The sequence below is a fragment of the Pelmatolapia mariae genome, linkage group LG8 (assembly GCF_036321145.2).
Source record: "Pelmatolapia mariae isolate MD_Pm_ZW linkage group LG8, Pm_UMD_F_2, whole genome shotgun sequence".
NCBI lineage: Eukaryota > Metazoa > Chordata > Actinopteri > Cichliformes > Cichlidae > Pelmatolapia > Pelmatolapia mariae.
The window spans coordinates 6,265,856-6,280,938 of NC_086234.1; the positions used below are offsets into that span (position 1 = coordinate 6,265,856).

Genomic DNA, 15,083 nt, shown 5'->3' on the forward strand with positions numbered 1-15,083 from the left:
CTCTAAACTACTTGTTTTTATTCCTTTGTCCTCTCAAGTGTGAAATATTGTGGTCTGAATAAGGGATTCAAGATGCAGCTACCTTTCGTTCATTTGATTTCAGTGGTCTAGCCGGCATAAATATATTTATTGTATTTTCAGATGAGTTCCTCATGTGGAAATTGCATTTTATGCATCGACTTTCTGGTGCTCAAAAACAAAGATTACCAAAGAGAAGTACTCCCAGTTAGATTGCTTAATAATTGAAAAATCATTTATACAGCTGGTTATGACATTTGGTATCAGAGTCATATTTACATTGTTCTTCTCATTTTGACTGATAAGCATTTTTTTATAACAAGCTTTTTAAATCCTACACATTGTACCAATAACAATATGTAAAAATTAATTTATGAGCAGGGCGGGCAATCAGTGCTTCCATAGGATTAACACTGGAAGAAAATGGGGGTTTAATTCAGTCTGTGACCTACACAGACTGTTTTTATTGCTTTTTTAAATCTCCAAAATCTCTTCAGCGTTGTAGCGTCAAGTGCAGAGAGACAATAAAATAGTGGGTTTAGTATTAAAGCTCTAAATGCCATTTTTGCCCTTACTGTATGGAAATACGCCAAGGCAGCTTTGGCAACATTTAGATATGGGCTTGAACTGAAAAAGTTGAAGGTTGTCGCTCGTGTGCTCTGGCATTTTGGCATAATTTTACTTATTATATGTACAGCCAGGCAAGATAATTAACAGCTCAAGCAGTAAAGCAAATCTTTATTTATATAACACATTTCATTGCATGGGGAATACAGTGTGTTTCACAGAAAGCCAACGATCATTAGAAGAATATGCATATGCATGGGCACAGGTTTCACTCGCACACTGGTGGGAAAGAGGACATATTAAGCATGCGGCCTGGGGGTTTCCAATTAGAATTTTTTTAGTGTCAGAAAATTAATTTCCTCCGTGGATTGTGGTGAATTTTTAAGCATCAACATGTGTCCTTTCTGCATCAAATAATACTGGACTTTATTTCTGTAAAGGAAACATAAAAACCTTTTCTTTTCTAAATAAAAGGTTCTGTTTTGTTTGGTTTTTAATTTTACTGAGAGGGAGGAAAGCTTAGGGGGAAAACATACAATTTTCCACATATGTGCATGCTGTATGGATTGCTAAATGCAAAATCACAGTTACAAATTGCACAAAACCCAAGTGAAGCACTGCAAGTTATTTGTCTTTTTAACTGCAATAAGTGTCTCAAATACAATCCTGAGCTTTCCATCAATTTCTAGAAAGAAAAAAAAAATCAGTGACTCTTTGCAGACATATTTGACTGTGCCAGTGTTCCCATTTGGCATTTTTTTGGTTTTGTGGCTTCAGTAATGTTGATAAATGGTGAATCCAAATCCAAGTCTCGAATCTCCCAGATGCTCTCTATGCGTTTCTCCACAGTCTGTGGTGGGAATAGATTCATATAGAAAGGCTATTATCCATCCAGCTGTCCATCTTCACCCTCATTCACGTATTCATCCATCCATTCTCCAGACCAGATGTCCTCATGGCATCTTCCCCCAGCTCCTTTACAGCCAAATCTCTGCATAGTGCATGTAATGTGCTCCTAGAGGATTCTGTAGTGGTTTTATGCCAGTGCAGGAAGAAGGGCTGACATTTGCAAAGCATGTAGCCAAAGGTTAACTTTAGGTAGTGCAGTGTGTAATTAAAGTGCTTGATTTGACACTTGGAGGCTTTAATATTCATCCTTGAAATTTATCTTGTTGTAAAGTAGTTGCTTATGAATAAACCCAGCACTGAATTTGTGTGTCAGTAGGTGGTTGTACTACATTGGTCTGGCCTGAATATTTGAACAAATCCTGGATGGATTGGCAAAAACTAAAACCGTTCTGAAGTTCACAGTTGATGCATTTCTCCACCATGCTGATCCCCCAGCTTCATTTCCACCAGCAGGTTGATTTTTGATCCAGAGTGAACTAGTCCTGCATCAACTGGCTGGAGCGCCGTGCAATTTGGCACACGGTTGCTGTCCCTCAGTAATTGGCGTCCTTCAGCGTTATCACAGCAGCAGCTGAAACTGATGACATCTGAACTAAAAACTCCAGATGCAGGCCTGTAAATCACGCGCCTATTCAACTCCCCCTTTAAAGCAGAACAGAGAGGAATACATCATCATTATTATTAACTGGTGTCTTTCTGTGAGCAGCCGGTGGTTATTTGGTTGTTGGCGCTTTATTTTACAGAACAGACTCTTCCTGAAAATAGAAGCGGAAATGAAACAAAGCAGCAAATGACCCCAGCGCGACGCCAAACAGAAACTCTCATATTAGGGTTCACATTTTAAAGCCCTGTGTGGGAATGTAGGCAAACAAGAATAGTTCATGTGTGTGCTGCAGTGGCATTTGCACTTGAAATAAACCTTTATTCTTTACACATTGCCACTTCTGCAAACCCATCAAATGTAAATGACACACATTCTGGGCGTTCAGTGTCAACAGAGTGTGTCACTCTCGGAGCTGGCGACTGCCTGCATATTTGCGAGCAAGATTAGCTGGACAGAAATATCCGTATGGCTTTCAGGGGCTGTACATTCGCCGAACACAGGATGTCTTTCAAGACTGGAGAGAGGAAGGAGAAAGCTTTTCAATCCCTGAAGCTTCACTTCATAAGATCTTCTGGCGCCATGTTCTTTTTAAGAAAAAAAAGTTGGACTTTATTCTAAAAAAGATGTGATGGTATTATTTATATATTTTTTTGGAAAAAAGAAAGCTTTTGCACTTTACCATTTGATGATAGAATCCTTGATGCCTTCGGGATCTCAGCGGGACAGCTTATTTGAAACAATTGTGTTAATTTTGCTGCAAGAAAGAAGATTATGTTTTTCCAGCTGTTATTTTGATCAAAATAAGTGGAGTCTATTATCTCTCAAGTTTAAATGTAATATTATATTTGATGATAACAAAGAATATTATCCACTCTGTATCCACAGTTGTTGTTAGCTATTAAATAAGTGGAATGATGCACAAGAAAGCGAGAATGAGATTGTAGTGAGAAGAAAACATGTTTTATTAAATATGATGCGTAATCTAGGGGTGACAAACATATGGCTCGCAGACCAGAAATGGTACAGCAAGGGGTGCAGTCTTGCTGGTTGCCTTTCTAACATCCAGTGATTTCAAAAAAAGGAATATATAAGATGCAGTGCTGCTTCTGGTGTGGTGATTCCATAATAATGGCTTAGGGGTTAAAAACTGTGGGAATTATTTCTAAATCTCACAAGACTTTGTAATTGTAAAGAAGGAAAACACCATATATTAGAGCCAAACGTTAAAAAAACAACAACATTTAGAGCAGTCTGATGTAGGTTTCTATCTGCTCCGCAGTGCTGCGTCTCCTTTGTTATATTTTTCACTTCCAGTGGGGCAAAGGTCTGAACTGCATGCAGGTCGCTTCAGCATCCCGACTCCTCTGCTATGAAGCCATGCTGCTGTAATAGCCACAGTAAGCTGTTTAGCATCATCATCCTGCTGAAATATATAAGCTTCCGTGAACAGGACATCATCTGGATGGAAGCATGTGTTCATCTAAAACCTTTAATACCTTTATAGCACTGATGGTCCCTTTCCATATGTGAAAGCTGACAATTCCGTAGGCACTAATGCATCCCCATACCATCAGAGACAGCAGGTTTCTGAACTTAACTCTGATAATAAGCCAGACACTCCTTCCCTCCTTAAATTCAATTCAATTTTACTTATATAGCGCCAAATCACAACAGTCGCCTCAAGGCGCTTTATATTGTAAGGTAGACCCCACAATAATACAACAGAGAAAACCCCAACAATCAGATGACCCCCTATGAGCAAGCACTTTGGCGACAGTGGGAAGGAAAAACTCCCTTTTAACGGGAAGAAACCTCCTGCAGAACCAGGCTCAGGGAGGGGCGGGGCCATCTGCTGTGACCGGTTGGGGTGAGAGAAGGAAGACTGGACAAAAGACATGCTGTGGAAGAGAGACAGAGATTAATAGCAAGTATGATTGAATGCAGAGAGGTCAAAATGAGCTTTGATCCAGAGAAGACGGCAGCGTTTTAGAATTATGTTGACATATGGCTTCTTCTTTGCATGACGGAGGTTTAACCTGAATTTGTTAATGGCACGGTGAACTTTCACACACAATGACTGGAAGTGTTCCTGAGCCCATACTGTGATTTCCATGACAGAATCACGCCTGTCTTTAATGCAGTGCCGCCTGAGGACCTGAAGATCACACACATCCAGTATTGATTTTCAGCTTTGTCCCTTGTGTACAGTGATGATGTTATGTACTGTAGATGATGAGACATTCAAAGTCTTTGCAATTTTACCTTAAAGAAAATTATTCTGAGTTTGTTGTAATGCGCATTTTTGCATATTGATGAATTAATTCCTAGCTTTACTTATGAAAAACTACCCCTAGCTTAAGATGCATGTTTTATGCTCACCTAAATAGTTGCAAAATGTTTCTCCAGCATTTTTTAGCACCATTTTTCGACACCCTTTTTGCCCCTGTCCTTAATTTCCACATTTTTTGCTGGTGCTATCAAATTAAAAATAAGACAATATTTTCTTAGAATTGTAGATAAATTTTATTTAGAAAAAGATTTTATTGGAGTAGGTTTGGACATGCATGTTTAAAAGATATGATAATTGATTAGGCCAACAGATGAATCAATAAAATCGAGTGCTTTATTGAATAAAAATATTTCACTATCCACCTTTCTTTAAAAATCAACTGTAAAGGAATATTAGTCAAACAAGACAATAAACTCGGAAGGATTATTGATTATTTTGGTGATTATTTCCAATCACTTCATGTATAAAATGTCTGAAAAGCATGGGCATACTCCCATATAGTCAGTTTACGTTTGATTTTTTTTAAAGAATTATTCAATAAATTGCTCAATTTTATTGATTCTTCAATAGACCTAATCAATTATATTTAAAAAAAAACGCACGTCCAAACCGATTCCAATCAAAATATAGCTATTTGTGGAATCCTATTAATAAAATGTATCTCTATATATCTATATTATTTATTTTATTATTCATATATATTATTATATTTTCCCCGGCTCTTACATTGTTTCCTATTACAGTATTTCACGCCTCTGTTACGTCCATTCATGACATCTGAATGTTCATTGAGGTGAATGACTCCCAGATTCCCAGGGGGAGGGAGGGGAGGATGAGGAGGAAACGGGGATGGAGGGGGCCTCCGAGGGGGTGATGATGAAGGCAATAAATAAGGACAAGTGACGCGAGTCAAAGAAGAGGATTGCGCCGCATTTCACGCGACACGAACGTCCCGACATGTGTCCGTGTGTACAGTGCGTGCTTTACAGTGGAATTCCTGTAGAGAGCAGTAGATAGTTTTAATAAGTGCTTACACCGCCGAGCGCTCCCCTTACTGTACCGGGCATAAGCGGAGGGAGGAGCGAGCGTGTAGTATTTCTTTTTCGCTTCTTTCCCCCCGCTGTCGTTGCAGCCCATCCAAACGCTACTGGAAAGCAACAAAAAGGGGAAACAAACGGCTTCAATCCGCGCTGAAGCTTTGCAGGAAGGAGCACTGGGGGTTGTTGTCCGAGGGGGGAGATAAATTGACGGTACGAGGCGCAGCAGCTTGGCCGAGGAATGGGCTCGGAGTGAGGGGACGGGGGAGCCATCCAGCGCTTCTCTACTGCTACACTTGTGCATGAACCCGGGGACTTTCTCCCGCTTTATTTTCGCCTCGTATCCCAGCGGGAAGTTGTGTCCAAACCGCGTGGGGAGTAACTGAAGGTGAAGGTGAGTGTCGCGATCATGCCGAAACACGTCCGACGTTCACAGCGTGGTGGGCAGGCAGTTGTTTGGCGGCGCTAGCCTCAGTAGCCCGGGCTGGTTTGACAGATCGGATCAGCAGCGAAGGGTAACGCACGGAGTGGAGTCTAGCAGGGGCTGGGTAATCCTGCTCGTCACTCCGGCACCACCGTATCACTCCGGCTAGCAGTTGTCAGCATACTCGAAGTGATTGTCAGGGTACTGATAGAGCCTTTTTTGTTTGCTTTTGTTGCGGTTAATTGTACTGTGTGCAGCTTGGTATTTACGCCTGCTGCATACTGACGCGCGCACGGTCAAATCACGCGTGCACACACGCATAGGGACTGATAGCCTAACTGATAAAGATCAGAAGCTATGACAGGCTACACCTACAGTCCTCCTAAAGGGAGCCTCAAGTGGCGGTTACCTGACCCTAATTTGGTTTCCAACTTTTTCTTCCCTCGGATGTTGCAGAAGTCACAGCCCTAGTCCAGCAATGCTGTCTGTAATCTAGTATCAGTAAGAGCACTGCAGATCAATACTTATTATTATGACTTAAGGTTCTAATAAATTAACTTTAAGTCAGGGGCGTTTCCAGGATTTTTTTTTTCTTTTTTTACAATGGGTGGTGAAGGGGAGGTCCACAGGAAGTCAGAATATTTGATCAGAAATGGGGGAAAAAACTGTTTATTATATTTTCAGGCTCCTGTGCAGCCCTGTGCACCAATGCAAGCAGTATTAAATCAAAAGTAGTGTTGCACAAGAGTTTAAGCATCATTTTGTAGAGGGTGGGATTTAGACTCTTTAAGTAAAAGCTATGGCCATAATTTAGTAATAGTATTAAAGCTTATCATCAAAACAAGTGTCTACAGTGAAAATAGTCATTATACAGATTGCACTTATTGAGTCATTAATGCGTGATTCACTGCAATCGTGCTGAGGCATATGATTCCATTTTCAATTCTGCTTTATCAATGTCAATCTGCAAAAATAGCAATTGACTGTGCAAATCTACTGACTGTATGCAACCGCTGGTCTTATCCATGCTCTCATTCATTGGTGGGAGGCCAGTGATATGTCACTGATGGGGGTTGTGTCACTCTGTTTCCCTCTCATGGACACCACAGCCCTGCTCAGGTGATGCAGAAGTAAGATTTTAAAGCACTGGAAATGATCTTGCATTGCAAACAGTCTTATAGATCAAAACGAGTGTGACAAATGCACTTTTAAGTTTGCAAGATCCTATGTGTGCATGTATTTTGTGCATTTGTGTAAATGTAGCTGGTTACATAATAGTCCCTGTAATCCTTACAGGCTAGCATTTAGGACCTTTTCTCTTCCTGCTTCTGTCTATGCACAATTAACGCCCAGTACAGCTCTGATGATCACTGTCGGATCTGATCACTTTATATTGCACATATCAGAGCATTGTTCCAGTTGATCAGCACATTAAAGCAATTACAGCTGTTAAATGCTCTGTTATGCTGTGCATCCACTAATGCAGTTTGTTTTAGATAAACAGCTGCAGAATAGAGTACAGTTCAATACAGTAGGGTGGTTAAAGCCAGCTTTGGCATGAATGCCAAACCAAATGCAAAGTGTTGCCAACTGAACTGCTTAATGATGCCAAGAAACACCTTAATAATGCTTGTTAATATGCAACAGCTCCGACTGACAGACAACAAGCAACACTGACACCTTCATCATCCCCACAGGGCATGTGAGAATCCCTGCTGAAAACAACCACAGTGCACAATTGCAGATCGTTAGTAAATGCAACTGGGATTGTTCCCTGTGCGCACTCGCAGCTGTTTGCGTGCAAAAGCAGTCATCACCACATTACAGCGCTATAATAATGAAATCACTTAATGTAGCCACTCTGCTTAACGCCTTTCCTGGGTCTGGATTCTCAGCGGCTTGTGCTGTGCTGATAGAAGGTGACAGTCTAAAAGCTGTAGGCTCTTGCAGTTGAATCCATCAAGCTTGCAACAGAAACACTTTCTCTGGCTCAGTGAAGCATGTATCAGATAGCAGACTATAAGGATTTTAAACATGCTAACCAGCTGCAAATCTTAACATGGAGAGTTTTTACATTTGGAAGTACTCCAGAGATAGAGGGCAATTTGCACATCAAAAGGACCTGAAACCTAAAAGTGTATTAGTCATATTTTTGGACGAGGCTCTAAATGACCGTACAGTCTTGGGGTTTAATACAAAAGCAGTCTAAAAGTGTTACTTTATGTCAGATGAGGTGATATGACCCCGGATGGCTGCGATTCATTAATCATTAGCTATCAGTTTAAATCTCAGGGTTCTGTCCCTGGGTTGATTATTAGCCTTGGACAAATCCACCATTCGAGTGTAGCCGTGTTCTTTAGAGGTCCATTTAGAGGCTGTGACTGTAAATGGACTGAAAATGAGGTGTGAAACAAATTTAAGTGATGTTTTTTACACTCACACTTTTATTAGTGTAAATGTATTTATTTTTTCTATGCAAAGAAGAAAAGCAAATAAGAAATCCTGGCTCTGCTTGTTGACTGAGTGTGTGATGTAACAGGGTTGCCTGAAAGATCACAAGGATGGTGGATGCTCTCTTCTCTTCTCTTCTCCTCTCTTCTCTGGGGCTCCTTAAGGGGGCCAAGGGTGACCTTCAGTCTCTCCCGGCAGCAAGCACCCCAGCGGGCCTCTCTTTTTCAGACGCTCTTTCTTTTCGTCTTTCTTCCTGGCCTCCTTGCTCTTTTTCCTTCTCCTTATCCCCCCCTCTCATCATCTACTCCCATCCCCTCCCTTTTCCCCATGGTGGGGCAGCAGAGCTGAATGCTAAGAAACGTAGAGAGTTCACTTATATAACCTCGACTGTGCAGCTGATGTCCTGGTCTGTATCTGCTGTATAATGATGTCAGAGCTGTCTAGAGAGGCAGAGGGCATGCTGGGTAGGCCAATATGTCAAGAGCTATTCCTGAACCTAGTATGGTGAATGGGTTGAGTCCAAGTTTTCCTTCCTTTTTAGCCTCCTAGAGTGCATTTGGACCTAAATTCCAGGTACTGAATATAGAATTGACAGTCTTGGTAAAGGGTCATAGATTTTATTGGATCATGGATTTTATTAGCACAGGTTGTCACAGTACTCATGCACTCTTTTCCCCATAAATGTACATTCTTGATTACCATAGGACATGTCAGTTATTCACTGGTTTTCACTGTCTCTTTGACTTTAGTTGCCCAACATCTGTGAGTTAACCCACAGAGTTTTTGCCTTCCACTAATTAAACCATGAATCTAAATCGTAAATAGATTTCATAGATGTTTTGAGCTTTATTCTGATGGATTTTATCAGTAAAAACATCCTTATTCCCATACAAGTGCTCATGATGTTTGATTCAGTTTGTATTTATTCAAGCGAAGAAATTGGCCTCTTTATGCACAAAGAGAGTGCTCAGATGACTAACCAAACATCCAGCATCTTTGAGTGTGCCTATACATGATTATGCATACTAATTAATGAGTCCAAGCATGCAAGAAAACAAGAAATGATGTTAACCTGCATATTTAGATGGACTTTAGGGCTATTGGAGAGTTTGCCAGCCCTGTATAATGCTTACAAATGTAAAGGTTTGACGGTAGCTTGGAATAACATACAGAAAACTAGGGATTTGCTCTTTCTTTGTGACAGTGCTGCAAAACATTTTTCAAATCACAGTTAGGTAGCTGATTAATCCTATTACGGCACCAAAATACAGAGTTATACTTATTTCTGTCACTTATAATTAATTAGATACCTAAACAAAACCTGTGCATTTACAGTAAATGCTGTGAATCTGTTACCCTTTTACAAGCACTATCTCCCATTTTTTCTGTATAAAGGCAGTCTCAGCACCCTAAAAAGTAGCGTCATTGTTAAAACCTTTGTTTTTTAGGGCTTGATTTGCTAAAGCTGAATGGACATATTTATTTATCAGATTGTTAGAAATAACAGTAAATTCACTTATTTACTGAACACACTCAGACTCGCTGCCTTTAATATAAGCGAACCAATTGTTCTTACATTCGTAGTCACTCCCAAAGGCTGTTGGCTCCTAAGCCCTCATATGAGTGTAGATTTGGTCTCAGTGTGGTTAGGGACACAGAAACCACAGAGTTTCCCTCCCTTTTACTGACTCAACATGTGACACAATTTTGATACACAGAACTATCAGTGTAGGATTGGTGTCCTCCTCAGTTTACACTGTGTGCACATCTAGCTGACAGCCCAACACATTAGTGAGAAACGGCAACGCTAATCCTAATATTAGTGATAGGTGAAAGTTATGTACCAAATACAAAAATGCATATGACGTTAGTATCAAATATGAAATTGCCAGAACAGTAGTAGGCGCATATCTTCAACATCCTTACTATTAATTACACGCATGTCCTTATAGTTTGGTAATTTCATTAGACTTAAACCCCCAAATAACAAAATGTGTTGAAAAATCTAATAATCCACTATGAAGAAGAGTAACACACAGAGTTTGTGTTTGTAGTTATGTCCAGAAATCAGTATAAGACCTGGATATTTTAATTACTGAATAATTGATTATTTTTAAATTGCTTGAATAACGCCAGACAAACCAGTTTAGTTCAGTTTACCAGTTTCTAGGCCCCAACATCTTCGTGTCATGTGTTTAAGTTCTTGCTGTACAACGCAGAAAAGTGCAAATATATTAGTTTTGACATTTTTGTCCTGATGTTTATCAAAAATGTATTCATATTATTTATTTCAATTACCAGATCGTTGGTTCGGCTGCAGTTTAATAGCAGGCCATCCTGCTGTAATGTTTTGGGCACACAGCAATGGTTCTAATGGAAAGTGGCAATTCAGACCTCATTAGCAGAGAAGAATGAGGCTAACCCTCCAGTGTGATGTCGTAGCTGGTTTGCGTGTTGCATTCAGAGGCCCATGACGCTCCACCGCTGATAAGCATGCTGTGTTGGTGAGCACGACAAGAGATTATCACTCTGCTCTGCACCAGTCTTCACACAAACCTCTGGGGGTCCTGCTGTCTTTTAGATACTGCAGCATCTCATCCCTCTAGCACGCAAACACACTAGTAGATGTATTACATCAGATGTCAGCCAGCAGCGGGTACCGAGTTTGTGGTTTTTTTTTCCTTTTTCATAGTGTAGTATGTTTGGGCCCCTCCTTTTTGTCTTCTCTTTGTAGGTTAGGTTTCGTTTTAATGCGTAATTGGGTTTTTTTTTCAGTTGTTTCTGTTAAGCAGTGGTTTCAATGCAGATGGTTACCAGAGGCTCCCCTGCTTTATCTTTTGTATTTCTCATTCCCATTGAACCGTCATTGCTCTCTGCTGCCGCTCCTCTTTGCCAGCTTTTGCTTCACCACCTTCCAAATCACCAGGGAAAATAATAACTTGTAAAATGGCCTTTATTGGCCAGAAAGAGCTGCAAGAGTGTTTTACACAGCCGCCCTTCTTTCTTATTAATGCCAGTCAGCTTGGCTCTGCCGGGGTACGACTGGGGCCACGCACAACTAGCTTTTCATCAACGGGAATACTTGGCACCAAGGGCTGTGAGGTTTATTTCTGCCAGGGTGAAGCGTAGCACTTTACGAGGTGGAGTCCATCCGATGTTTGCTGGCACTGCTTCCTCTCTCTCTTGTCTCTCTGTGAGAGCCACCTAAGTTTATGCAGATTTGTTGACATGTTGAACAAGCAGTTCCCGTGACGCTAAAGTGGCTACTTACAAAAAAAAAAAAAGTTATGAAGATTCAAAGCTTAATCCAGACAGATTCCCTACATGAGCATCCAAGATTAAATGGGCAATAATGCTTTCATTATCTTCGCCCCTGGGGCAGAAGCTAATCAGCTCATAATCAGAGGTCCTTTGAGAACTCCTTGTGTGATTATAAGTCAGTTTGTATGTGAGTACAACAGCAGAGGACGCTGAAAATAAAAGTAATTAAAGATAACTGTAAGTTTACTCTAATAATACTCTTGATTAAGCTTTTTCCTGCACAGAAATAGTTGTGGTAGCTACTAAAGAGTATTTAGCCAGAGCCTCAAGAACATCATCAGCACTGTAATTATGATCTTCTTTGAGTTAAGTAACACAGACTCGTTGCTTTTAGTGTGAGAGGAGCAGCTGGTACCTCAGACCTCAGGCACACAAGCCTGGAGACCAGTTGGCAAACCCCCTGGCAACCTCTGGTCGCTGGGATAAAAATGTGTACTCCGTAACTGGTTGGTTGGTGAGTGGTTGCAGGCAACCAAAGCAATTGCACAGAGGTTTTCTGTGCAGAGCATGCCCTTCGGTGACAAATTTTACCAAGCGACAGCATGCAAACTTCATCAAGCTGTGACTGTTACCAGTGTGCTGTGCATCAGTCTCTTACATGTGTAGGAAAAAACCCCAACTGCTCATTTTAACCCTGGAAAAACCCTGCTGATAGCTGTTTTAAATGCTGTCTTAGATTATTTCTAATGTCCTGGATGTATCCCTGTACTAAGGATGTGCCAGTTGTCAGTTTCTTTATAAATACTAATTTTCAAAATGTCGATTTACTGATAGGCAGCATCAAAACTGATGTTTTTTGTTTTTTAAATGTAAATATTTATTTTTACTTTGGTTTCTGTTTTTGCCAGTGAACCAGAGGAAGCTTCCTTAGGAAAAAAAAAACAATTTCAAAGTCCTTTGGCTCTTCGTCACACTATTTTTGCATGATTCGATGGTGCATAATTGATATGACACAACAAATTAGTCACAGGCATCTGTCAATGTCTTTATTTACCATTAGGCAACCATCGTGGCCAATATCAATATTAAGCCAGTGTATCGGTTAATCCCTAAACTGTGCATATGACATGTGTAAAATATCAGAAAATAGTTCAAAATGCCTGTCAAAAATGAAACATTGCACCTTTGAAAAAGCTGTTTTGTAAAAAGAATTAAGATCACAATCACAGCTAAATACCTCCCAGCATATGGGAGCAGAGCGCAGCTGACAGGGCTACAAAGCAGTGGAGCCAAACGAACAAAAACTGAACAAATTCTGCTTCCACTGGGAAATTTTCCACGCTTCAACATATTATCTGCTGGGGTAATGAATAACTCTGAGCAAAGAGATGCTTATAACAAAAATCCACAATTACAATTTTGGCTCAGACCCAAGCCTTGATATGGATACCCTGTCCTGCCAGCATTTACTGTACATCACTCAGCATTTCATTAGCGCAGAAAAGAAAAAGCCATGAGTACAGAACAGTTTGACCTCCTTTATCCTCCTGTGTTTAACGTGTTTGCCTTGCTGCTGCTGCGCTGTATTGTTGAATAGAACTTAACCAGGATTACTTCTTTTGGGAAACCAGGATTTAATTTCTCTATGAAGCCAGTGCAGCTCGAATTCCGCTAAAACCCCCTGATTTAGGAGCTGAATGAATGGTCGGCCGTAGAAGCAGGAGTTTTATTGCTCCCTTTTTTTTCCTAATCTGTCACGCTTGAGGAAATTTAGATGGACTCGTTCCAACACCTGATGGTTTGGCAAGATCTGAAACACCACCTCTTAATCTTTGTAATTTTATTTATTTATTTTGTTTTGGAAGTGAGGATAAGGCCATTACTTATTCCGTGCAGTGCTGCAAAGTACACTTACAGTTGGCCTTCGGGAGAATAGCATGCAGCTTTTCATTAGGGCCAAGGCTTTTCACTTTAGATGGTGTGGAAATAGAAGTCTAGTAATGAGGCCATGCTTTGCTTCTTCTACAGCACCAGCCTTGCTCGTCGGGTGCTCGTATAGTCTCTGAGTTAAACTAAAGTACCCATTTCAGTATGACCACTAGCCATCTTCTAGATGTTTTCAACTGATTTTATTTTAGTGGGATATTACTCAACAAATAAGAGTGTAAATTGTGCTTGCACAGAGGATGTTACAATTGCATTTTCAGTGCTTACATTTGCAGCTGTACTGCAGCACTTGCAGAAATAGAATAGAATACCTTTATCTGTCATTGTATGGGTATAAGGCGAAATTTGGAAGTGGAAGCTATAAACAATCATCATTAATTTCTGCAAATTTGAATATTAATTTAACAATGCTGAAAGTTGCACACATCCTCCTTGCACGTTGCTTTAAAGTTGAAGGTTGGTTGACACAAGACCTTTCAAGCTCTAGTTAGTTAACCCTTTTATATATATTTTTGTCATATATAATTCAGTGGTACCTATACCATAGCTGCCACTAGCAGCCACTTCAAGGTTGAGATGACTTGCCCACTTTGTGCTGCTAAAAGTTATTTCGCTGACTTTTATTGTCACTTCTTGGTATCTGGCCACCACATCGCTGCTAATCCTCTCCTGTGTGGACTTCCGTTTGCTTCTCTATGCTTCTGTGGTAACTGCTTATCTGTTACTTCTGTCAAACTGTTTCAGCTTTATGTCACTGTTTTGGGTAGCTGTTGTAACATCTTTGGTACCTGCTAACTAGTTTACAGGTGTCTGAGTTGCTGTGGTCCCTAAATACTTCCACTTTGCAATGATACCACTGGTAGTTGATCAAGAAATATCTAGGAGGGACAAAATATTCACCAAATCACGTGTTGCAATAGTGACATCCTATTACGGTGCCATACTCGAATTCGGTGAACTCTATAGAATGAAGTAAGGCAGACTTTATAGCTGGGTGCTTAAAGATGTACCACTTTGTACTACTAATCCATCTACTACTGTTAGTTACTGTTAACTAAAAGTCCAATCAGTTGTTGAAATTGTTATTTCTATTTTTCTGAATGAACCACTGATTCTGTATACACTCTGGTATCCCTGGTTGGGAATCGGTGTTGTGCAAACACTTCGAAGTAACATCTGCTGAGTATTTGTGAGATATTATTAGGTATTTAAAAAAGGTTTAGGACTCTGCTTTTAAGACTTATCAAGATTTGAATCAGCTTAGTTATGGCAGGTTGCTCTCGTTTCACTACTTTTTAAAGCAACTGCTTCTTAAGCCAGAGAGTGACCTCTAGTTTGGCCATATGTGGGGTTTTCACAGTAGCAGTCCCAACTCCTGTCTGACTGATGCAAATATGAATGTGCATGCAAGATATTCCCCCGGCTAAGGAACTAGACGTTGGTTTATGTTATGACTGTCTGTGAGGTTAAAAGATCACTTCAGAGTTTAGTTGAGCTCCTTTGAAGTGTGACCGACAGTTACCCACACTAGGCTCTCTGTTATTGCGTACCGTGCACTTTTCTGTTTGAGGAAAC

At 40.4% G+C, this 15,083-nt stretch overlaps 1 protein-coding gene across 1 annotated transcript in view; it reads left to right on the top strand.

The window, feature by feature from the left end:
• Positions 1 to 5,506: 5,506 nt before the first annotated feature.
• Positions 5,507 to 15,083, top strand: part of LOC134633673 (thyroid hormone receptor alpha-B) — a 156,484-nt gene continuing 146,907 nt past the window's right edge. The window contains exon 1 of the mRNA XM_063482611.1: positions 5,507 to 5,819. The gene's annotated coding sequence lies outside the window, so the exon portion shown is untranslated. The remainder of the gene's footprint in view (positions 5,820 to 15,083) is intronic.